Below are 11423 nucleotides of genomic sequence, written 5' to 3'. Positions count from 1 at the left end.
TGCATGGTAGTTGTTTACCATGCTTTTTGGGGTAGTGACCAAAAACATAGAAATGTATGATACTCACATAATGCAACATTAACTTCTCGCTCTGCAATGGCAAAGCATAGGCCTAGTACCCTCTTATACCCCTTTAGTTTATAGTGAAAAACCACAACACACATGGTCTAGTAGTGTAGTGTACCCTTTTAAATCTTGGGACCTGGATAGCATATGGTGAGAAGAATGAAGGGAGTCTGAAACCTTGGAAGATTTAAAATAGCTAGATAGTTTATCTGGTGCATCTCTCTTCAAAACAGTTTTCAGTTGGCTCTCTCACATTCAACAGACTTGGCTACTCTTATAGTACAATTCTAAATAGCCAACACACTAAACAAACCATTTGTAAAATGGTATTAATTAGCATCTTATCTCATAGATACATTTTCATCATGTAATTCTCAACATATCCCTAAAAACAGCAAGTTACAATGTTTCCCTTTTTTTAAGAATGTGTGAACGTTCATTGGTCCTGTCACCATGACTAGGACAGGCTAGCTTGACTGGAGCTATCTTTAGTCTTCTATGCTCACAGACTTTTAATAATTAAACTATCAAAACATTATCAAAAAATGACAACAATTATATCATTACACTCCACTTAACTTGGTGTTTCATATTCTATGCTTTATAACTCACCGGGATGAAAACATTTACAATATTTAGTTTATCTGGTGCTTCTCTCTTTAGTTTCCAGTTGGCTTGGCTCTCTCATTCAAGTGACTCACCTGAGCAGTGTTTCCAACTCCTCAGTAAGGAAAGTAGCTATTTTTTTTTAAATATTTGTATATTTTTTTATTATTTTTATTATTAACAACAAATCAATACATAAAGCACATGAGGGAACACAAGCATACATAGATTACAAATAATAGACAATCGAGCTAGGGGGTACAATATCACATTACAATTACACAAGGACCTTAAGGGACATGCATATACTTACAATTCTAACAGCTTTTTTGTTAGTAGAGCATTTAACCGTCTTAAAATACAGTTCAATTTCTTTTTGTAGGGTACGAAAATGTGGTTTTCTGTTTGTAAATTTACATTTGTGTATATGAAATTTGGCCAAAAGAATAATGAAATTATTTACATAAAAATGATTCCGCTTATTTCTATTGTATGTAAAGAATCCAAACAGTACATCTCTCCACAATAGTGTAAAATCTTCATAAATGTGTTCAATTATAAACCTACTGATGTCTTGCCACAGTTTTCTTACATGCATACAATGCCAAAAAAGATGCACAACTGTTTCTGGGTGGTCATTACAAAAGGAGCAATTTGAGTTGATGTTTTCCTTAAACTTCTTCATATAGTGGTTGGCAGGATAATATTTATGAATAATTTTAAAGGAAATTTCCTTAATTTTGTTAACAAGTAGGTATGTTTGTGGCAACATCCAAACTTTTTTCCAACAGATATTATCAATAAATCCATTCCAATAAGGCATGACATAAGGTATAGATACAACATCCTGCTGAAACAAGGATCGTATCGCTCTGTTGTTGAATGGACCAAAAGAGAAACAAATCTTTCCTACTGATGAGTCAACAGGGTCAATAGAAGGTAGGCTCTGAGGGTCAGGTCTTGACATGTTCCTGAATAACATAGCAACACCTGAGGGAATGGCATCTAAAACAATTGCAAAATCTTTAGGTGTTACAGGGACCTTGTAAAGTGATAAGAATTCTTTATAACTGAGTAAAAAACCCTCTGCATTTACCAGTTGGCTCACCAATAGGATATTATTTCTGAACCAATATTCTAAAAACAGAGAGGTATTTTTATACAATATATCACAATTATTCCATATATAATATCTGTGTGGAGAAAAATTGTGTTTATAAATTAAGGACCATGACAAGAAAACCTGCCGATGAAAAGCAGAAAGTTTCACTGGAACTTTGTCAATATTATAATTGCAAAACAACATGAAGTTAAGGCCACCAAAAGTAGAGAAGACATGATGAGGAATAAAATTCCAGATAGAAGTGGGTCTTCTTAGGAATTGTTTTATCCAAATGATCTTGAAAGTATTATTTAAAGTAGTAAAATCCAGAAAATTCAGTCCACCATTCTCATAAGTGTTCATTACAACAGTTTTCCTAATGTAATGGGTACGGTTTCTCCAAAGAAAGTTGAAAAGCATCTGGTCTATCTCCTTGCTTATTTTACGGTCAAGATATAAAGATAGAGCACCATATGTTAGTATAGAGATACCTTCAGCCTTGGTTATCAGGACTCTACCTTTTAAAGATAAGTCCCTCTGTAGCCATTGATTTAGTTTCTTCTGGGTTTTTTTAATAAGAGGGTTAAAATTTAGTAAGCCTCTAGACTTCTGATCCTTTGTAATGGTTATGCCTAAATATGTAAGTTCTTCTTTTACTGGAATACCATAATATGAAGGTGTCACACAATCTGGCTTATAATAATTTCTTTACCAGCTATGGAAATACTTTGTACAGGACTATTATTTAAAGAATTTGCAAGAAGTTGGGTGATTAATAAAAACAGGTATGGAGAGATAGGACAACCTTGCCTAATTCCTCTCTTTAACTCAAATCTAGGTGAGGTGCCATATTTCAATTTGATAGAGCTGTTACCATTTGCATAGAGAGTCTTAATAGCCTTACAGAACAAATCCCCAAAGCCAAGTCTCTCAAGGGAGTGGAAGAGAAACTGATGCTCTACTGTGTCAAATGCTTTATAAAAATCTAAAAATAATATGAAGCTATCCTCAGTTATTAGGTCTGAGTAGTCAAGTACGTCTAATACTAGTCTGACATTGTTAGAAATATGTCTGTTCCTCATGAAGCCAGACTGTGTTTCATCAATAATTGCATCCAGAACTTCTTTAATTATTTTTGCAAGTAGTGAGGCTAATATCTTATAGTCATTATTAAGAAGACAAATTGGACGCCAGTTATTGATGAGCAGCACTTCTTTTTTAGGTTTAGGTATCAGTGTTATTAACCCCTGACTCATTGTAGGAGGGAGAACATTGTTTTTAATACTCTCTAAAAAGACTTCAAATAGGAAGGGAGCTACTTGTTCAGAAAATAATTTGTAAAATTCTGATGTAATTCCATCAACACCTGGTGATTTATTGTTCTTTAGATGTTTGATAGACTCTATAATCTCTTCAACTTTGATGGGTTCATCACACTGTTTAGATTCTATATCACTGATAGAGTGAACATTATTCAGTGAGTTAAAAAACATATCTGTGGATTCCAGACAGTACGTAGAGCTATACAATTTTCTGTAAAAATTGCTGCAGTATTTAGCGATTAATTTTTGGTCATCTGTAATAACACCATCAATGTTTAACTTATGGATAGTGTTATTTTTAGAGTGAAATTTCTCAAGTCTAAAGAAATAGGATGAATTCTGTTCTCCCTCCTCAATCCATTTTTTCCTAGATCTAATAAAGGCTCCTTCTGCTTTTAATTTATATATATTATCCAGTTTATTTTGTAACTCAATTAGTTCCATCTTCTCCTCCCCCAAGAGGTCAGCTGGGGACCTCTGAGAAAGGGAAGTTATCTTAATGATCACCTTTTCCTCCTCAGCTCTTCTGGTCTTAGCAAGATTACTACCATATTTTCTAAGATATTTGGACACCTCAAATTTAAAGAGCTCCCAGTTCTTGCAATAAGATTTTTCTTCACAAGCCCTTTTCCAAAAGTGTGAGAGCAGATCTTTAACCTCAAATGTAACTATATCATTATTTAATAATGAGCCATTTAGCTTCCAGTAGGATGTTCTACCAAGGTTCGTATCAGGGGTAAATATTTTGATATCAATGTAAATAGCCTTATGGTCTGTGAGGGGAGTAGTACAAATATTTGTAGTAACACACTCACTATCAATACATTTGGATATAAGCCAAAAATCTATTCTGGATTGTCTGGAGCCTGTTTTGTTACTCCAAGTGAAAGATCTTTTGGCCGGAAACCTCTCTCTCCATATATCAGTAAGATCAAACTTTTCCATAAAAAGTATTAAACCCAAATTCTGATTGGTTGGCCTACCTGGGGGCCATCTATCAGTTGAATTATCTATTGTAATGTTAAAGTCCCCTCCTATCAATAATAACGAATTGGGAAATTTAGATAACCAATGAAGTATATGTTTCTCTATAGATTCAAGCAACTCATCATTCTCATGTTTGGTGTTGTACCCGTAGAAGTTTACAGTAATGAGTGTAATGTCATTGTAACTGATCACAAGACAAATAAAGTGACCAAAGGGGTCACATTCCGAGTGTAGAATATTACCACCAAAGGTATTTTTCATTGTAGTGACACCAGCAGAGCGTTCAGATCCATGGGAAAGCCAAATATCGTTGCCCCACTGTGACCTCCAGAAGTTGGCATCAGCAGAAATTGAGTGAGACTCTTGAAAAAAGCAAAAATCTGTTCGAAATTGTTTAGCAAATAGAAATAAGGCCTTGCGCTTCACACTGTTTCGTAACCCCCTAGCATTAAGAGATAATATAGACAAAGACAAAACAACAAAGATTATATAAAAGTATAAACTGTAGTAGGATGAGTCAAAGATGTAGGAGCAGTGAACGTAAACGATAAGGAACCGAGATCTGCACCATTTAAGTCAATTTAAAGTGAAAATAGCTTATTCCATAACCTTTGAAATTCAACTCAACTGTAAATTATGTTCAAGACCAAACCAAGGGTTCTTGTAGTAAGAGAGACTAAAAATCCTCTTTAGTGTAATCAGGAACTATTTTGAGAAATAAAATAAATAATAATTTAAATAAAAGGGTACCTACTATTTTAAGTACATATGAAAACTGATCATAAAATAATTGTATAACAAAATGTTTTTACATATAAACGTTCCTAAGACCTTTTTTGGAAATAAGTATTAATAACTAAATAGAACAATGACCGTGTAAAGTCAGAGCAGACCTGTATGCCATTTAGGACAGTATCTTAGTTACTGTATACATAAAACATAAATTCAGCTTTCAATCTTCTTCGTAAGTTTATAAACAAAATAGGACTTCTGGTCATACAAGAACAAATTAATGAATTGAAATACCTGAGTATTCCTTTAAAATAGTCACCTGATGCTTGTTAGGTAAACCACATAAGGAAAATGAGAATACCATGGCTGAAACCATCAACCTGTTCCTTCTGGTGAGATTTTAGGGAGGAATATGGATTTCTGAACCGTTGATGAAACCTCGTCCTCCGACGAAGTAAGCAGCCTTCCCCTCACTTCGTGCTATCTTGATCGTTAGCCACAACTTGTTCCTTCTTTCTATGTCTTCCGGGCTGAGATGCTCGGCGAAACGCATACCATGGCTCTGAAGGAAGGCGTTCTTCCTAGCAGCTTTCCAGACAGCATCCCTGTAGAATCTGGTAGTGAATAGGATGATGATACCCCTGGGTCGTGAATCGCTTTGCTGTTGCTTCTTGCCGAGGCGATGTACAACGTCGATGGTATCACCAACTTTGTTCTTCTCTGCAGGCAAAACTTCTTGGCAGATACGGATAGCCTCTCCTCGCACATCTTCATTCTCCACCTTTGGCAAGCCGTAGAGTCTCAGGTTCCATTTTCTTGTGTATTGTTCCAGATCAGTGAGACGTCTATGGTAGACATTGTTATTCTTTTCCACCCTTTCCACATTTTTTTCAACTTTTGCCACTCTCGTTTTCACATCATTAATTTCACCACATGCAAACTCCACAGTCTTTTTCAAGCCTTCGATAACCATGGTGTTCGCGCCTACCATTTTCTCAATGGCGTCACACCTGGAGTTGATGAGTAAGGAGAGGGTAGCCACGATGTCAGAGTTCATGTTGGGTTTTTTGGAGGGTGGAGGTTTGCACGGAGTAACCGGTAAAGAGGGGAATTCGTCATCTTCAGCATTCGAAAGCATGATATTATCCATAGGCCAAGTGTAGTTATGGCAGTTGTCTATAAGCACGTTTCTCTCTTGTTGATTAGCAATAGAACGGCTAACTTTTTCCTTTCTTTTTTTTTTTTTTTGGACATGCTGAAATAAATTATCCAATTATCATTCCAGTCACAGGAAAGGTCTTATATCTTGAACAAATAAAAATAATAATGACTAAACTTAAATTTTTTTTTAAAAAAATCACAATCTTTCTGAAGTTTGGTACGGAGCTCGGTAAAAAAGCGTCTGTTCAAGCAGCCATCTTGGCCAATCTCCCTGACATGTTATTACTCCAACCTCGTGAAAGTCAGGAAAGTAGCTATTGACTGTCCTAAAAGTCCCTAAATGACGTCATCCCCTAATTTGCATAATTGGTCAGGTGCATGTAATTGTGATGGATGCTGAAGGTGAGAGGAATAACGTGGGAGAGACAAAAAGTGAGTAAAAAAACACCCTAAATATGTTTAGAACTACAAATGAACTTTCTTCTGTCGATTCTTGTCCCTTTATCTGGGGTTGGGACCGGCAAATGTGACCCAAAAGAGACACTCTGGCGGAGTTACTTATTTAAAAAAATAAGCCTACAACAAGTCACAGTAAAACATGAACATTTTTAACCATAACATTAAAAAAAAAAATTGTATACAATCTACATTTAATAATCTAAATGGACCAAAAAGAGACAATAGAAAAAACTGTCAATGGCAATCTGAGAAAATTATGGTAACTAGTCTGGCCCTAATTCAGGTTAATAGTTAAAAAATAAAATGTAAGCCAGGGCGGGATCAGCCAGCCATGCACATTAATTTGCAGTCTGGATGCGGAGGGGTGAACATCTCCTGCTCTGACTGCTGCGCGAGGACTGGGCCGCCTGTGAGTGCTTTGGGACAGGGTGGGGCCCACAGCAGCACACGCTGCTCGTTGAGAAGAGTAAGAACAATACGTGCTTTCACGTCAGTCTCCAATAACACCAGAAAAAGTCGCTAGATACTCGCTAAATATAGCAACAATGTCGCTAAATAGGCAACACTGCCGAAAAGGCAGGCTAGCGCGAGAGACACTGTAGAGTGAGAGTGGTGAAGCAACCACTAGAGCCTCCGTCTGTGGGCCGAAATAAGCACAACACCCTTTAACTTTAAATACTGTAAATGATTACAAAATGCCAAAGATTAGGCTACAATACATTATATATACACAAGTATGTGGACATTTAGCTATTTCAGCCACACCCATTGCTGACAGGTGTATACAATTGAGCACACAGCCATGCAATCTCCATAGACAGACATTGGCAGTAGAATGGCCTTACTGAAGAGCTCAGTGACTTTCAAGGTTGCACCGTCATAGCATGCCACCTTTCCAACAAGTCAGTTTTTCAAATTTCTGCCCTGCAAGAGCTGCCCCGGGCAACTGTAAGTGCTGTTATTGTGAAGTGGAAATGTCTAGGCCACACAAGATCACAGAATGGGACCGCTGAAGCTCGTAGCGTGTAAATATCGCCTGTCCTCAGTTGTAATACTCAACACCGAGTTCCAAACTCCCTCTGGAAGCAACATCAGCACAAGAACTGTTAGTTGGGAGCTTCATGAAGTGGCTTTCCATGGCCAAGCACACAAGCCTAAGATCACTATGCGCAATGCCAAGCGTCGGCTGGAGTGGTGTAAACTTGCCGCCATTGGACCATCTGGCAGTCTGACGGACAAATCTGGGTTTGGTGGATGCCAGGAGAACACTTCCTGCCCGAATGCATAGTGCCAAATGTAAAGTTTGGTGGAGGAGGAATAATGGTTTGGGCTAGGCCCCTTAGTTCCAATGAAGGGAAATCTTAATGCTACAGCATACAATGACATTCTAGATGATTCTGTGCTTCCAACTTTGTATAAAGAGTTTGGGGAAGGCCCTATCATTCCTCTGTGCATAATGCGAGGTCCATACAGAAATGCTTTGTCAAGATCGGTGTGGAAGAACTTGACTGGCCTGCACAGAGCCCTGATCTCAACTCCATCTAACTCCTTTGGGATGAATTGGAACACCGACTGCGAGCCATGCCTAATAGCCTAACATCAGTGCCCGACCTCACTAATGCTCTTGTGGCTGAATGGAATCAAGTCCTTGAAGCAATGTTCCAACATCTAGTGGAAAGCCTTCCCAGAAGAGTGGAAGTTGTTACAGCAGCAAAGGGGGGACCAATTCTACATTAATGCCCATGATTTTGGATGAGATGTTTGACGAGCAAGTGTCTACATTCTTTTGGTCATGAAGTGTATATCTCATATTCTCCCACATTTCAAGTTGGCAACACAGGGAACCCAAGTATGAGAAAAAAAACAATACTGTTAATACAGAAAGTATTAACCATTTTTCATAGTAACTATTTAAAATTTTCTTTGATGTTACAGACAAACTAGGACCAACAATTGTAGCCTGCCTCGGACTTTGTCAGAAACTTGCCCATACTGGTATATCATTTCATCAATATAATACCAATCAACCTCTTTTGAGGTTTGATTATTTAATTATTTGTACTGTCATTGTACTATGGTTACTCACAATTAATAAATTACTTTTTGGTACCATTTATCATAATTGTGCGTTACCATGGTAGAATGTATAATGCTGGTTAAAACTGTGGTATTTCCATTATCCACATCTATACCATGGTAAAAGTGAGACAATAGCATGGTATTATTTAAGTGCATGGCACTACCATCATACTTCAAAGCTAAAACCATGGTACATTTCCATGATTCAGATCTATACCATGGTATAAATTATGCCATACCATGGTAATATTTAGGTACAATGGCAGTACCATGGTATTACCATCATACTTCAAGGCTAAAACCATGGTACATTGACATGATTCAGACTATACAACGGTATAATTGAAACTACCATAGTAGTACCATGGTATGAATGAAAGTACCGTAGTAGTACCATGGTACATTTTTGTAAGGGCATGGTGTAGCCGGAGGATATATAGCTTCTGTCCTCCTCTGTGTACATTGACTTCAATACAAAACCTAGGAGGCTCATGGTTCTCACTCCCTTCCACAGACTTCCACAGTAATTATTAGAAACTACCGGAGGACATCCTCCAACCTATCAGAGCTCTTGCAGCATGAACTGACATTTGTCCACCCAATCAAAGGATCAGATAATGAGTCTAGTATTGACAGCATATGCTAACGCTAGCTAGCACTGCAGTGCATAAAATGTGGTGAGTAGTTCACTCAAAGAGAAAGACAATAGTTGAACAGTTTTGAACAAATTAATTTCTTCCAAAATGAAGGAGAAGCAAGAGAGACAGAGAGAGGTAGCTATATTTTGTACTATGTGTATATATATTAGACTTTCACTTACTTAGCTAGCGAATGCAGCTAACTAGTTTAACCTACTCAAACACCCAGTTCAAACAGATAAGGATGCTATGTTATGGCTATGGCTATCCAACACTGGAACTCTTCCATGTCAAGGTAATTGTTTGGTTTTATTAATTTATTGCCACCGAGGCCCGCCAGTGTAACTGCTAAACTGCTTGCTGTACACTGTACTGCATGATTGTAGCGGGTTTACTAACGCGTTAGTTGTAGTAGCTATGTTGACTATGACGTTAATTTGGTGAAAACGATGTAGGCTGTGTATAGCGGTTAGTGGTTATGGTACGAAAGTTTGCTTGGAATGTTTTTGTTGCCTGGTCACAGACAGCAGTTGTATTCTACACTGAAGTCCACAAGCGAAGGGAAAAGGTGAGAGGAAAAGAGGGCGTAGACGCAAGAAGGAATTATATATGCAACAAGCTGTATGGATGGTTGGACCAAGATGCAGCGTGGGGTAAGTTAATCATTTTTTATTTATGATAACCGGCACAAAACAAGAAAGCGTAACAAACGAAACGTACAGCTTTGTAGGGCTAAAAAGCAACAATACAAAATCAAGATCCCACAAACAACAGGTGGGAAAAGGCTGCCTAAATATGATCCCCAATCAGAGACAACAATAGACAATCAGCTGCCTCTGATTGGGAACCATACCAGGCCAACATAGAAAAGAAAAAACTAGTCTACCCACCCTAGTCACACCCTGACCTAACCAAAATAGAGAAATAAAAGGTTCTCTAAGGTCGGGGCGTGACACAAGCAAAGTGATCATGCGGTTTTTATGTGGCGGATAGTTCTGTGTTTCGTGTGATCAGGGGTGTATTCATTCCGCCGATTCTGTTGAAAAACGTTTCTTAAATGGAAGCAAACAGAACGCAACAGGGATAAATATACCTGAATTTGTCCAATAGAAACCCTTGTTTGCAACGGGATCAGATTACAACCTAGATCAGCTAGATGCAGGCAAGAGTGTGCAAGACAGTATTGATTATGTCACTGATTCAACACTGTATCACCTTGATTACTCTAATTTCTCTCGTCCTTTGCACCTTTGTTGTAAACTTTCATTCTTGGCTAGGTTGTAGAAACCTCATGATGGGTGTAGGGAAAATATGAGTATCATGCCATAGCCTAAACCTATTGATGGTACGTTGAGCTGGGTGAATGGAATATGAATGACATTCATCCAATATGCTGTAATAGAAATAAGGCCATGCTCATAAAACACAAAAAAATGGAAAGGGCAGTGACCATGCTGACAGCGTTCCCCAACTCACCCCCTCCCGTTTTTCAACTGGTCGTTCAGTACAGCACCGTTTCTGTTCAATTGAACGTTCCAGAACGTAAAAACTTACTGAATGCAGCCATGATGCCAAAAATGGATAACGTACAGTATGTAGTGCAGCAAGAGTTGAGTGGGGATGAATGGATTTAGTTTAATGAGCCTTCCCCAACTAGCTAGTTTATGCTTCCGGCTAGAAACTTCAGCAAGAATTTGATACTTGTCTGCTGAAGTTGGGACTTGTGAGTGTTCAGAAATGTTCCGTTTTTATCGGAATACAAAGGCAATACATTTGCTTTAGCTGTCACCCTGATATTAGCTACACTATCTAGCTACTTCCCTCTAAGTTACTGCTGGACCTAGGATGTCACCCTACACCCTAACCCTAGTACTCTGTTCCGCCATCTCTGGTCTCTTGGCCCTCCGACCCCTACGCTCAGCCCAGTCAAAGCTCTTCTCTGTCCTGGCACCCCAATGGTGAAACCAGCTTCCCTCTGAAGCTAGGACAGAAGAGTCCCTACCCATCTTCCGAAAACATCTGAAACCCTACCTCTTCAATGAGTGCTTTAAATAATCCCTGTATAAATCTGTATTTGACGTAGGCTGCACAACTCAGGGTGTAGTCATCTAGCTAGCTACCAAAGGTGAGTGATGTAAAGTACTTAAGTAAAAATACTTCAAGTACTATTTAAGTACTTTTTGGGGGGTATCTGTACTTTGCTTTACTATTTATATTTTTGACAACTTTTACTTTTACTCTACTACATTTTCCCTGACTCCCAAAAGTGGG

The sequence above is a fragment of the Oncorhynchus kisutch genome, linkage group LG30 (assembly GCF_002021735.2).
Source record: "Oncorhynchus kisutch isolate 150728-3 linkage group LG30, Okis_V2, whole genome shotgun sequence".
Classification (NCBI taxonomy): domain Eukaryota; kingdom Metazoa; phylum Chordata; class Actinopteri; order Salmoniformes; family Salmonidae; genus Oncorhynchus; species Oncorhynchus kisutch.
Note: the sequence above shows the minus strand (reverse complement) of the source record.